The sequence below is a fragment of the Pipra filicauda genome, unplaced genomic scaffold (genome assembly GCF_003945595.2).
Source record: "Pipra filicauda isolate LSUMZ 115617 unplaced genomic scaffold, ASM394559v2 scaffold416_size611912_pilon, whole genome shotgun sequence".
In the NCBI taxonomy this organism is placed as follows: Eukaryota; Metazoa; Chordata; class Aves; order Passeriformes; family Pipridae; genus Pipra; species Pipra filicauda.
In genome coordinates, this window is record NW_024104550.1 from 386,950 (window position 1) to 402,034 (window position 15,085).

Here is a 15,085-nt window from a genome sequence, read left to right on the forward strand (position 1 = left end):
GAACCTCTCCTAGGCCTGCCACCCTGATACAGGCATGAGCCTGATATTTATTCCAAACATCCCATACATGTTCATTATATCACATGCATATACATTGCTATTCCAGGTATTCTACAGAGGTTTATTCTCACAGCTAAGACTAATTTATTATCTCTACACCAAGTTATAAATTCATATGTTCTTCCATAAGAGGTGCCAGCCAGCTTTTTGACCTGGCCCAGTTTGGACATAATTCCTGGCTAGGAGGACAGGGAAGGTTGGTCTGTTTTCTGTCTTTATGGGGGTGCAATTAAGTTTTACAATCTCTTTGTTTTCCCCTTTCCTAGGATGACACAGATTATCACCTGTGTTTATCACGAATTGTAAAGCAGAACTACAGGAGAGAGAGAAGGATTAGCATCTGGAAAAGACCTACCAGTGCTACCATCCAGACCAACCCCGAGGATTGGGACGATCTTGCCTCCCTCTGGCTCCATCATGGGCCCCCAGAGCTCCAGAGGTGCCAACATGCCCGTCAGGGGGTTCAGGTACGTGCCACCCACCGCCAGGCTCTGCCCCGTGCCGGGGTGGATCGTCACCCCCAGCACTGGCACTTCCATCCCCGTCGCTGGATCCCACATGAGGCCTCCCATGCTGGAGGTTTTCTCGGGACACAGGGCTGGGAGCTTTGTCTCCACGGGCAGGTCAGTGCTGGGACAGACCGGGTAAGGAAGGTAGGGGAACACGGGCACTTCGGGCTCGGGTCGCCCTCCTGCAGGCAGGACCAGGGGAGATTGGCCGTGGTTATGGGGAGTGTGGGAAGGCTTTTCAAATTTAATTCTTTTGGCTTTGGCCATTCCCTAAAAGCTGCGAGTTTCTTAGCATTTAATTTTTATGGTTTAATGAACGGAGGGGCTGAAATCTGTCAGAAATTAGGAATATCTCAATGCTCCCTTGTCTCCAAGCCTTGTAACACCAAATATATCCATACAGTAGGTCTTACATCTATCTGAACAGCACCACCTTCCAGGGCCATGCTGATGAGAAGCATTCTCAGATTTTCTTCAGGTTCTGTCACAGGAAAAGTACATTTGAGTGCAGCAAACTGGGCTGTTTGGTTTGTCCTCTGTTTTGCTTTAACCAAACCCCCCCACCATAACTGTGCTCCACAAACAGGCAGTGGGACCAGTTGATGGTTGGATTGTGGCACTCACCCGAGCCAGAATCAGCAGCACAGACCAGCCTGGAGCTGGTGGGATCATAGCCAACATTCCCAGCTAGGGGAAGCACCTTTCCAGTCTGGGGGTGCAGGAAATGGTGGCTGGGAACTGGTCCAGGGCAGTGACTACTCAGCAGGAGGGAGCAGTGAGGGAAAGGAGTCAAGAGCCCAGTGATGGGATCCGTGTAGACCATGGCAGGTGCTCCAGCAGTGCCATTGGAGCCTAAAAACAGGTCACAACAGGTGGGGAGGGGGGAGAAGAAACAACCTGTAGGTCTTGCACAATGTGGGAGTTGTGGGAGGGGGTTTATAAAAATCATCTGCAAGGGCAGGAAAAGGGTGAGAATAAATAAACTGAGCTTTTCTCCTTTTACAGAAGGTGCCTGGGGGGAAATGCCTGCAGCACGTGGCAGTTCCATCCTCTCTCTGCCCTGTCTGCCTGAGCTTCGTGACACGGAGGGGATTGATGGTTCCTAAATGTCCACTCAGGGGTTTGGGTTTCGTGGCCTCAATCTGCAACAGCCACTGAAACATCCAAGGTGGGTTTTGTTGTCCTGTTTTTACTTCTGTTCCTCTTCAAAGGGTGAAAGGAAGAGGGATCTTGGTGTCTGGGTACCTTTTACAGTTTGTCACACCACAACACAGGTGAGAATGTCAGAAAACAGCCAACAACACGAGAACAAATTGATTGCACTCAGTGAGTCTCGCCCACAGAATAGTTCATTGCCCTCTCCATTGCTAGGAGATAATTAGCCAGTACTCAAAGATCTTAATGAGTGCAAATCTGACATTCTCCCTGAGAAACAACAGAGAAACCTTCTGCTGATGGCTTTGCTTCAGTAACAACCCCTGAATTCACAAGCTGCTAGTGGGAATTCGAGGAGGATGTTTTCTGAATACTCTCTTTTTTGACTTGGCTGGGGGTTCCTCTGTGACCTGGCTGCTTTTGGTGACCTGTGTTTTCTCAGCTCTGCTGCCCTGCCCTGCCCACACCTCCTCACACACGAACACAGCCTTCAAACAGGTTTCTAGAGGCCGCAGTTACCCACGAGCTCCTGCTTGGTGAGTGTCCTGCTTTGATCCTGGCTCAGAAGGGGAGCTCCTGTCCCTTCCCCCAGCACTCCCCAGGCTTTGAGGTGGTGACTCTCCTTCAGTATTACACTTGACATCCTGCTGATTGCAGCCTCCACCTGGGCCAGCAGCCTGCAACTCAAGAGATAAAATAATTATTGCTGAAGGTGAGGTAAGAGAGTTTAAATGGAGCAGCAAAGGGAGGATTTTGGTGGGTATACAAATTATATCTGCATTTGGCAATTAGAGGGCTTGATGAGTATTTGCTTTGGCTGGTGGAGTGAAAACAGCACTTTGTGTCTCTGTTTTCTGTTCATCACACCATTCTGATCCTGCCAGTGATCAGGGGTGGCACACTGGCTACAGCTGGGGTGGCATCCCAGAGCCACGGCCCTTGGGACACTCAAAATAGTCCTGTTCCCGAGATTCCGATGGGAATCTCCCCAGCTTGTCTCAGCCTGAGATTTTTCTAGATTTGTTTTAAATAGATGTGTGAGAAATATCTCTCCCTTAAATCTAGAAGGACGGCAAAAACTCACGAAACAAAAAAGAATTTGTTCAGCGTGCTGGGTCTGGTCTCACACTGAGCTTTTGGGGGAGAAAAGACCCTTTGGGTTTAATTTTCATACATTTTATAGTTTCACAAAATTCCACCCTTTTCCAGATAAGTTGAATATATTCATTTTTTGCCTAAAAATGTTTGTTTTCTCTGAAAAGGGGCTTTTCCCTTCCTTCTGATTGGTTGTGAGGTGTCCTCTGTCAAAGTGATGGATTTTCTTTATTCTTAGTCCAAAGAGAGAAAAAAAACCCCTGTGTGCAAAATTTCCACTTGGCCGCAAAAGATTTTAATTCTTAGGAACTTTTATATTTCCCTTATCCAACCTAAAAAGACTCTGATAGCCAGGTCCAGTTTGGAGCTTGGATATCTCACAACTTCGTGATACACCTCTAAAAACCTGTATTTTACTTCTCATAAATGTGAAAATTATGATCTGCACCACCTGATCTGCTGGACTGAGGATCAGTTTTAAACTTGCAGGTGTTGGCATTGCCAACCACAGGCCAAAAAACCTGTGGGGCTAGGAATGCTTCCCTCGCCAGGGCAGGAAAGCTGCAGATAACTTTGCCCTTTGTTGGGTACCTTGTGCAGCCTCGTGGTTGTTCTCCTCCAGGAGCTGCTCCCTCTGTGAGTGTCTGTGCCAGCCTGACCCCCTCCCTCAGGGCAGAGTTGAACAGGACACAGTTCTCCTCCTGCCACTCCAGCTCCTGCTGCAACAACCTCATCTGCCTGCTCAGGCTCTGCTCGTACCCAGCAGCCAACTCCTTCCTTCGCTGCATCTCCTCCTCTGCCTGGGTGGGATAAAAAAATCCAGAAGTATTTTCCTTTATTTTTATTTATTTATTTATTTATTAAATCCAGCTGTGAGCAGAGCTGGTGACTTTTCTGCCCTTTGCTAAAACAGCAAAGATGAGAAATTGAAATGATTTAAAACGATTTTGGTGTGTCCATTGGAGCTGACAGCTCTAATATGCTGAATTACAATTACCCAGCTCTGAGCAGGCTGATAACTCAGGGCATCCTTTTAACAGGAGATATAATAAGTCCTTAATGAAAATTGCAGCTCCTTACTGTGTTGCACACGTATTTTCCCGTGTGAAACCATGGGTATATTTCTCTTTTCGAGCCATGAAATGGTTTCATTCAGTGGAGCTTTAGTGACAATGGAACACTGCAACTCCCAGAAAAATCAATGAAACAGATCACAGTGTATCTTCCTTGTTAAAAATATTGACGTATTGGCACAAATATTGACACAAAGACGAAAATATTGCAATATTGACAAGTTACATTGTCTATTTCAATATAAAGTCAATGTAATTAACTGACAGTGCAATAAGTTATGATGTAAACACTTTGTGATGTGAAAAGAGAAGCTGCAACACACACTGGAGCAGATGAATTTACAGCTGAAACCTCTGCAGAGACCACCCCCCAGAAGAATTGGGGTGCGTGGATGTATCACATTAAGAAAATAATACTAATAATAAATAATCTGTCAGAGATGAGTTTCTGTGTCAGCACAAAGCAGCAGCTTTAAATGCTGTCAAGACCCAGCTGCTCCCACATATTCCAATTAACTGTTTTGCAGCCTGTGAAATATTAAATCTCTGCAGTTTTAAAAGTGATGTTTTATACAACCAGGCCTAAAATTTTTAAAAGAGAGTCCTGAGAATTTGTTATTCTATGTATAAATGTTATTCTGTGTATAAATGCTGCTGGACTGAGCTCTACCTGCTGCTTTGCCTTTGCACAACCCTCTGTGCTCTCAGCCTCCACCTTTCCTGGGATACTCAGAGTCTCCATCCAAAGGTTTTTCAGTGCAGACATTTCACTCGTGAGCCTCTGATACAGGATTTTTACCTGAGGTCCAAAACAAAAAGAAAAGAAAGGACCACAAAAGGTGATTTGGAGTCTCCCTTCAAAAAAAACACCCCTCTTTATAGAACCAAAGCACAGCTGGTGTCAGTTTTCAGCACAAACACATTAATGCCCTGTCTCAGATCAGGGGACAAGGATTTCTCCACATTTTTTATCTGTTGAGTGCTCGTTGTAATCCAGCTCCCTCTGCTGTCCTTTAAACCTCACGTGGAGTTACATGAGGACCACAGGTGGATTCATCCTTAGGGCTGCAAAAGGCTCTTCCATCTCTTTCAACTGAGATATTTCTTATGAAATTCAAATAACCTGCTCACATGTTACTGTGTGTTCATTTATTCTTTTCTCCTCAGTTTAATCTGCAGCTCTTCAGTTTGTGACCAGGAAATCCATATTATTTTTGTTTTACAGATGAAAAATTGAAGCTGGAAGATGAAGTCATTTTCCAAAAACTATATCAGGTCAGTACCATGAGAAAACCAAATTATTCTGCCTTAAGGTCACTGCTTTCCCCACCCTATTACATGTTATAAACAACATGAGGATATATTTGTATTACGTGCTCTAAAAAGGTGAAAGTTGAAATAAAACATCTACCTAGTAGCCAAAGGTTAATGAAAAATGGTAACAGATAAAATTATGTGTTTTAGGTTCTTTCTGCATAAAAAGCAGCCCCGAACAGGATTTACCTCTTCTTTGAAGTGGCCCAGTGAGGCTGTGACAGACAGGGACTGTCTCAGCAGCAGCTCAAAGAAGGCATTGGTGTTAAAGGACTCCAGGTCGATCTGTTCCTCAGGCTCCCAGCCAGCCCCTCTCCTCGGGAAGCAGGCTGAAACACGGGGACTCAGTGATTAATTTGATTTATTTTTGTTTTTAATCCCAGACTGGTTTGGAACAGAGATGCCTGGGACCCCCTGGGTTCAGCAGCCTCTGCCCACTGCTGGCCGTGGCTCTGGGGCTCTGCTGGGGCAGGAACCCGCCAGAGCCCCTGGGGTTTGGGGGTTCTGTGCCCTGACCTGTTCCACGGGTGCTGCAGGATTCCCCAGCCCCCCTGCCCTGCTGCTGCAGCCAGGGGTGACGTTTTCTGATGGAAAAGACTCCTGGAATCTCGGAGGAGTAGCTGTCCAGGTTGTACTGGAGCTGCTGCCTTCGGAATGCAGGGCAGGGGCTGCCCCTCTGGGACCAGCCAAGGCCCTGGCACAGGAGCTGCAAAACACCACAGAGTGAAACAGGGGAGTTCCTTTTCCTCTTTGGACACGCCCTGTCAGTGTGTGATCCACATGTCCCTCACTCAGCCACCAGGATCCATCCTCACCTGACGAGCGAGGACCCCCAGAGTCTGGTTTCTAAATATATCATTCATTTATTCTAAACCAGCAGAATTAGTAATCCCAGCAGATAAGGCTGAAGCCAAGGGGAAGGAAGTGCAGTTATCTGCTGTTTGCATCTGCTGGCTGAATAAATCACATTTTCTCCCATTACCTCAGCAGTCTGACTGCAGAAAAAAAAAATATCCTGTTGAATTCAGAACATGCTAGGAAAAAAAATGAATTACTTTGGGGGGTTACCAGTCTGAAAGACCATCTGGGGTTTGAATCTCAGGTATTTTGTGGTTGCTGGGACTTCTGTCTGAATAAGGAAAGCAAACCTGAACGTTGCAGAAACTTATTTATGGCTGACAGTTTTTTTTGTAAAAGCTTTTCAGGACTTATTTATGTTTTCTTTATTTTGAGGCAGGTTTGGTCAGGCATTTAAACCAAAAAAATTTAAGTGTCGTCTTGTTGATGAATCAGAAAATGGGAATGAAGTTCATTTATACCCTGAATGTCTCCAGGTGGCCCATGTGAGAGGTAAATATCCTGGGGCTTTGGTGGCACTGGATCAATCCATAGGGACGGATTTTACCCCATATGTAAAACATGAGGTTGAGTTACAAGTAATTCTAATTTTCAGCTTTATGGGTGATGCTTAGGGGAGGAGTCACTTGTGGGGTTCTTGCCTAAAATCTTATAATATCCTTTAAAAAACCCGAATTTTGTGCGACTCTCACTTACTGTCAGTGCCACAGAGGCAACAAGCAGCAGGAGGAGTCCTGTGCTCACTCCAGCAATTGCTGCCCAGTCAGGTTGGAGGAGGAGCTCCCTTTTCCTGGCCATTCCCACCTGGACAGCAAACCTGGGGGTTGGGGGCAGGAAAGGCCCCTCTTCATAGCACTGTCCTGCCGGGGGCATCACCCTCAGGTACTGCAAGGGAAAGGCCAGTCACAGGTCACTGCATCTCACTGAAATAGGCACGAGGATTTATGTAAAAAGGGTCATTTGGGCTGTCACAGAGTCCAGGCTTTGCAGGAGTTGCATCATTTGACCCCCATATTTAACCCCCTGCTTAACTCACCTCTTTATTGCTGCACTCACCTGTACAGTATATATATTTATATATAAATATATATATATTTTTATATATATTTATTTTTAAAACTTCCTGCGTTCCAAACATCCACGTGGAGCATGGGATGCTGTGCCAAGAGGGACAGCCCCTGGAATGCCAAGATTCCTGGATACAAACCATCCTCTTGTGCCTGTTGCTGCTCAGGTGGAGCACGAAGGTCCCGGGCTCCTGGAACTGGAAAAGGAAGAGCAGGAATTCCTGGGAGGCCTCTCTGACCTCCTCCCTGAGGCTCCTGAAGTCTCCCCAGTCAAACTCAGCGTTGGTGTTGTACAGGTTGTTTCTAGGAGGGAAAAAGCAAGAGTTTTCCTCACTACTCCTGGTTTTTTTTGGGGTGTAGGCTCATCATTCCAGCAGGGAATTACTGAGCTGTTATCCATCACCTCAGGGAATAGCTGAGCATCACTGGGAGTTTAGGCACTGAACTTTTAATTGTTCACACACCTCCAGTGTTTAATCACCCTCAGTTTTATTTTGGGCTGCTCCAACCACTTTCCTCCCCCCCAAAAAAAAAAAAAATATATAAAGTACCAGCAATTAACCCCAAGAAGGATGTTTAAGCTGAAAAATGATGTTTATTAACAGTGCAAAAATGACTGGGAAACCTTACAGGTGTTTGGTCAACATGGAAACCAGATGGAGTTTCTTTTATTGATTACGTATCCCTGGTGTTATTTGTGATTTGTAATTGGATGAATGGCAGAAATTAAATCAAAATAGGCCATAGGGGAGGGAACCCACAAACCCGCCCTAAGAAATAACTGTCCCACAGGCAGAGCTCCCAAGGCTCTCAGAGCAGTAGGAACTAGCTGATAAAAACCTGAAACTTAGCTCCAATAAGATCTTAAAACTTACTGGCTGCAAAAAAGGGAAGACAAAGTCAGCTGGAAGGACAATACAGGGTAAGTCAGGAGAAGCCAAGTTGCAAAGAGTGGGAACACAGGTCAGAAAGAGCATCAGGAACAGCATGTGTAGATTTAATTTTGCTTATTTTAATAGGCCAGTGTTAATTTGTGAATGACTGACATGCTGTTTCCTGCCATGCCACAGCCTTCTCTGTGAAAAATGCGTTGAAGTGCATTTAATAATGAGAATTCTGTTCTTTTTAGTCGAGTTTTGTCTTAATTCTGTGTGGGAAAAAAGTGCAAAGCTCCTCCTTGTTCTCTGTAGCTGATGTAAAAGGGCACTGGCTGAGTCCTGTTTGTACTCACACATCATAAACGGGGTAATGCTCCTTGGAGACCACGAACAGGAGGGTGACGTTCCCACTGAGGCAGGTGATGGGATTCAGGATGCCCGGGAATGCAGCTCGGGGGGTGGAGTTGGGAGGGCTCAGGCTTTGCTCCCAGGAACCCCCCAGTTCTTCCTGCCCAGACTTATCTGTAACACAAACCTTGTTAAGTTTGGATCATTACTGAGCTTTTCTCTCCACAGAACAGCTCAGGAGAAGGGTTTTGTTTGAATTCTCCACCAGCAGCCTCTCCAGCAATCAGCTGGTGAGTTCTGTTGGATTTAACTCCTGTTGTTTCCTACCTGGGTCAGTGCTGATGTGACAAAGCACAATTAAATCTTAGAGGGGTTGTATTAAATACCTGCTTTGGAGTGTTGCAGAACTCACCTGGGGCTGTTGCTGAAGGAGGGTTGTTTTTATGATGTGATGAAGCCTCGTTCATCATGATGAATTTGTGAAACACTTGAGGGTCAGGATTATACACCCCTAAAAATCCTCTCCCTTGAAGTGGTACAAAAAAAACATTGGTCACTTCTGGGTTTCAGCATGTTGAATTTTTCTTTTCCTTCTATAGAGTGTCTGCTCACCAAAGGCCCCAGGTGTGACTGGCAAAGTCTAAACCCCAACTGAATACTTTTTAGTACATTCTTCTCATTCTAGGGCAGGGCTTTAAAATGCTTGGGCCTTACTCAAAGCCTTTAGGGTTTGTTTGATGTTGCAAGACCTGTTCCTGAAGTAGCAACTGGTTTGACTTGGCTGAAGCCAATGAACATGTGCAAAGGGCACATGGGCAAATGATTCTTTCCTATGGTTTTTCCTAAATTTTCACCTGGGCTGTGCAAATAGTGCTCTTGGTTCTGGAATCCTGGGGGGGGGGGGGAATGTTTAACTGCTTCTGATTCTACTTGGTGGATTTTCTACATGAAAATCTGAAGCACAAGAAAAAAAATCTGTACAGATAAAGGACTGGAAAGGGAGTCTTTTGACAGGCAAAGAGATTCTCCATCTCTGTTTATCGTAATTCAGGGACTGGGGGGAAATCCCTGAATATCTGTCCTTCCCTATAATGCTGGAAACACACACATTTCAAACCAATGTTCTGGGATTGAGTGGGATAAGCTTTGCATGGAGTGATAAACTAATATTGCTGCATGCTCTTGGGATATAAGCAGCAAAATTTCTTATTATTTGTGTTTTAAATACTCTGGAAAGGCTTATTGTGACTAAAACCCTTTTAATACCCTGCTAATGCTACAGCTGTTGTTATTCTTTCCCTTACCACTCATCTCCACAATGTATGTTGGATGGGTGGATTTGCCTTGCTCTGAAGCACAGACATCTTTTAAAGAGAAATATGGTCTTAGTAGAACTGTTCTTAAGTCTTCTAAGAAAACAGCAGCCTAAAAGAAACAGAGTTCAAGAATTATTTTACATTCTTTTTTCTCATAGTTGGAATATCAGACCAGGTACAAAAATAGTCCGTGCGTGTAATAGAATATTTGGTTTGGTTTATTCTATAATTTGCTAAGAAAAAGAAACAAAAGATGCTATTTGGTTAATGATTAGTGAGAATTTGGAGAGCCTGGCAAAACCAGGCAGGCTGTGGAAGTTCCCCCAGGTTTTACCTTGCTTCCATTGCTGTGGGTGAGGAGCAGCTGAGCTCTTTTCCCTGCACAGGTGAACTGCAGGGTGTCCCTTTGCTGCCTCCTACACTGGGAGTCACACACCCCCTCCAGGCTGTCCGTGTGACAAATGCAGAGGCCAAGGACCTTGTCATAGCCCTGGTAATCTCTGGGGGCAGCACAGACCTGCGGGAGGAAGTACAGGGATAACATCAGCAGTCCAAGTCAGGTGCTTTGAGCGAGCAGGGGAACCCGGGGTTGCTATTTCAGGTGGAAGAAGAGGCAAAACCTCTGTGAAAAACCCTGATAACACTTGGCTGCCACGCTGGCTGTGCCCTCTGAAGGAAGGAACTTGCTTTTAGGGTGTTTTCTGCCTGCTCTATGTATTTAACAAGTGTTAGAATTGAAATACCTTCTGTGAGCAATAGCGGGCCCATCCTTTCTTGGTCAGACACTGCCCTTCCTGATTTCGGGAGGCTGAATCTCGACAAACATCATATGCTTGTCTGACACAGTGTCTTCCATCCCCTGAGGAGCTCTGGTGCCCTGGGGGGCAGGTGCACTGGGCATCACGGGGCTGCAAAGGAAACCAGGGGCTCCTTTAGGAACCTGCAGCAGGGATGGAACAGCATCTGCACCGGGGCTGCTCCTCATCTGAGCGAGCTCAGGGGGAGCTTCAGTGGCCACAGACCCCCCCAAACCTCCCAGTGGTTGATGTGGCCCCGAGAAACCCAGGATAGATGTAGATCTGTGTCCTAGTTAGAACAGCTGGGACCAGTTCATCACTGGATGGGTGTAACCCAAACCCCAGAGTACTCCTGACCCCTCAGGCTAATAAACTGGGAGACAGGAGGATGCTCCTGTCCTCACACCCTTTGTGGAACTCCCCGCCCTGAGGGAGGCACTGGGCATTCCTGCCTGAACTGGAGGATATATAATCTTGGGGTCTTGGGACTTTTTTAAGCACTTGTGGGATCCAGAGGAAGACTGCAGATCACCACTCAACCAGACTGAGACCACCGCTCTCGACTGGACTGCAATCACCACTCTTGACCAGACTGCACCAGCACTCTCACCAACAGGTTTTCCCCCTCTCCCTTTTCTTTGGGCTCAGGGGGCCCAACCAACACCACTCTGTTCCTGCCCCAGGGTGCTGGGTTATACATTCGGGTTTTGTGGGTTAAAACCAATTGTTTGTCTGTATAATCGTACTTATTGTATTATTTTATTAAGTTGTTATTCTGACTTATAATCTCTCTTTTGAGTTGGGTTCTTTTCCCCTGCTGGTTTCCCTTTAAACCAGCACAATCTGCTGTCCCTGTGGGGATGGGATGTGGAGAGAGAGCGAACGGGGCTGAGCTGCTCCCGTACCTGGAACACCCGACCTTTCCCGAGGCACACGCACGTCTCCTGCCCTTCCAGGGGCTGCTCTGCCTCCGAGCCACAGGGCAGGCAGGCTTTTTGGCCAGGCCTGGGGTTGAAGAAGCCCACTGGGCACGTCAGGCAGCCCTGTGGCAGCGGCGCTGCTCCCGCCGGCCGGAACCTCCCCGGGGGACACGGCACGGGGGTGACGTTCCCTCCAGGGCACAGAAAGCCTTTGGACAACAGCAACAGAAGGCCTCGTCAGTCTTTCTCAGGTAAATCAGCTTATTCTGTAGATGTGAAGGAGCGTCCCTCCGGTTTAAATACCCGAATCAGTTAAATGAACCCTGCTTCAACCAAAATATTCCCTCGTACCAGCATTGTTTCAACAAACAGCACAGAAAGGAACTCTTCTGATCTGCAAATCTTATGACAATAAAATTCACCGCTCTGCATTTGTTGTTTAAGCCATGTACCTGTGTACAATACGAATTTCACCAAGCCCAATCCATTATCTAAGAACTGCTGGTGGCACTGAGCAAAATTAAAGCCTGGCTGCATTTTTATAGAGCAGTAAGTGACTGAGAAGCAAAGAATCTCTGGTAAATTATCTACAAATACCTGCTGGACAGATTGGCAGACTCTGTTCTCCTCTTTTGCAGTAAATTCCACTTTGACAGTCCTCGTGGCTCGGAAGCTGCATCTCCCCATTGTCACGAGGCAAGAGTGAAAAAAGAGAGAAAAGGAAGAGGAAAAAGGCCATGGATGTGTGGGATGGAGGAGCTGGAACTGCCAAATGTGGGTGAGTACCAGCCAAGGAGAGCTTTCCTTTCGGCTGCTGAATATTTAATGGGCAGTGAAAGTTCAAACGTGCTGATGTGTTGGTGTGAAATATTCATGGGGGTTATTTGAGCCCTGTTTTACTGCCCCACAGGAGCTGCTCTCTGCCCAATCTGAAGAATATTCACATGGAATAGGGCTGTTGCAGCCCAGAGAAGTGTTTATTTATGACCACTTTGAGACAATTTGCTCCTGTACTTTGTGATGGGAAGTTTCTGGGTCCCTACAGCAGCCGTGAGTTTGGAAGTCCAGGAATCCTCATTTGCCACCAGGGATCATCAGTTGGGGTTTATTTTTGGGGTGGGCTGCATAGTTTATGAAGAGCACAAAAAGCTGTCAGGAAGTTGGTGTCTTTTTGGTGTTCATCATAAAAAAAAAGGCAATTATTCACGGCTGGTTTGCCCCCTCTGGTTGTCAAGACCTGTGGCAGACCCTGGAAGGCAGTTCAGGGACCTGGTTTGGAAGGTTCTCTGTTTTTTTTCATTCCTCCTGGGGGGTTTTAAAGGTGACAAAACCAGGCAGGGCTCCTGCCAGCCCTGCACCCTTCCCACAGCAGAGGGCAGCCTGGCCCTGCAGGGCTGGGGGAACGGGGAATTAATGCCACTTTTTACACTGATGGGCACTCCTGAAGCCCTGCCCTCACAATATCCCAGCTATCCCAGCCCCTGCCTGCCTGTGCCCCCATGTTCTGTATCTCCCAGAGCCTTCTGTTGTCTGATGAATTACCTACAAAAACATTGCAGAGCATTTCTGGGTGACATTTTCACGTCCCTCCCCTCTGGGGCACCAGGAAATGTTCACATTTCTCAAAGGTCCTTCCCATACCAGTTCAAAGACCTGCAGCTGGGTAGATTTTTTTTTTTTCCTAAGGACACAATAAATGAGTGGTTTACATATTTTGGTGTATTTGGAAGGGCAGGCATCGTTCCACTGGCTAGTCAAAAATGAGAAGCAAGAGAGTGATTTTCAGAGAGAGGAGATATTTATTTATCTTTTGTGCAAAAGTTAGGACTGTGTCTTAACTGGCAATATCCACCTGCCAGAAGTTGTTGTTGTTGCTCCTCTGGCAAAGCTCTGATGTTCCAGGGAGGGATTAGTTGGTCTTTACCCACAGCAATGCCTGAGCTCTCCAGCCAAAGGATGTGTTCTGCAGGGGAATGTGCAAGAGAATATCCACTCTAATTGAGTTCTTAAAGCAGGATTTCATTCCATCTGAGCTGCCTGTGCTTCCAGTTGCAACCCAAACCATTCCCACTCTGTGGCTGCCTGAGCTGGAAGTGCCCAAACTCAGCCCCTTGTTTGGGTTTGCATTCCCCAAGCACAGAGATCTCTGCCTCTGAGCGTGCCTGGAATTGCCCCCATTGGAGAAATCCTGTGCAGAGGTCCTGCCTAAAACAGATTGGAATGCAGGAACTGTGGCTGTGGTTCTGCCTGTCTCCTGTCCCCTGCAGGGCTTTGCTCTGCTGCTCCATCTCAGAGCACACCCAGGAAATTCTGCTGGTTTGCATTTCGGCTGCAGGGCTCTGCATTCTGCTGCAAAGCCTGGAAGTTCTGCTGCTGGAAGGTTTTATTTCAGTGGAGATTAGGCTGGGCAAGGCTCCCAGCCCTGGGTCTGGCAGAGCTCAGCCTCTGGGAATGACCACAGAGATTCCCCCAGGCTTTGGGTTCCACAGGCAGAGAACAGCAGGGGCAATCAGGAGCCTTCCTTCACTCAGGGAGCCACAGGAGGAAGTATTTTTGGAGTCATTTATCTGGTTGCTGTTTCTACCCTGAGCAGTGTCCAGTGGTGATGGGTCCAGGTTAAATAAACAGAATAGAATAATAGAATAAATATATAGGTTAAATATTTAAATAAAATAAATATAGGTTAAATAAACTCCAGTAGAATTGGAGTCTCAGGTTGTGAACTGATGGCTGTGAGAAGCAGATACACAACTCCCCTTTTCCCCAGAACTGGTACACAGCACTGCTCTGTGTGTCAAGCTGTCGTTTTCCTGGCAGGGGTTGGGATTCAACAGCCCCATAAAATGTTTTGTGACTGAACAAGTCCCAGAATTAATGCCTGAGTCACCCTCAAAGGCCTGGCTGACCTGCTGCCCCTTTAATCATCACCTACCTTCACGTCCCACTCCAGCAAAGGGACAGAATAAACACAACAAAGCCCAGTTTTTCTATTTAATTTTTAGAGAAGATGGAAAAACGAGCAGCCTATTGGATAAATAACCTCTAAAAACACCTTATTATTGAACACAGAAACTGGAGAATTCACACCTTCTGTGACAGCTCCTGAAGGGAGCAAAGCAGAGCAAAACAGTCTCTCACCGCTCTACTCTGCAACTTGTAAAAACATCTCTCATGCACACACGATTTTTTAACTCCTGTAATTATTTGGGTTGGGAGTGCCATTTTTTTTTGCCCTTGCTGAACTTAATCACTGGTATTTTCAGTCTCTTTCACCATATTCATGTTACAAACTGCACGTTGTTTTGAGTTATTTTTTTTTTCCTGGGCATCGGGGCTTAAGAATTATTTATTATTTTAATTTCATGCTATCTGAATAAGTAGGTGCAGGTATGTCTGTAAGGCCCATGGTTAGTAAGTCAGCTAAGCCAAATTTTGGGTCTTATTTCTCTGTGAAGTTTACTGCAGGTTTCCAAGCAAGGAGAGCCACAGGTGGAGCAGATTGTTCTGCAAATATTTGATGAACCTACTCCATAGTTACATCAGGCTATTATTTTTTTTCCCCACATAAACATTATTCTCCAGATATTACTTACAGCAGCCTTTGGCTCTGCTAAAGAAGCTGGTTACCTTTAGATAACACTTGGTTTATGATCAAGGGAGGTTTTTTTTTTTTTGAAGAGAAGTTTATGTCAGTG

The 15,085-nt window shown here is 46.2% G+C and overlaps 1 long non-coding RNA gene across 1 annotated transcript; it reads left to right on the top strand.

Annotated features, from left to right (window-relative positions):
• Nucleotides 1-488: 488 nt before the first annotated feature.
• LOC120324083 lies at nucleotides 489-5,169 on the top strand. Its single transcript, XR_005565084.1, has 3 exons — nucleotides 489-527; nucleotides 1,575-1,737; nucleotides 5,118-5,169. It is a non-coding gene; the product is annotated as an uncharacterized LOC120324083 (long non-coding RNA).
• The last annotated feature ends 9,916 nt before the right edge of the window (nucleotides 5,170-15,085 follow it).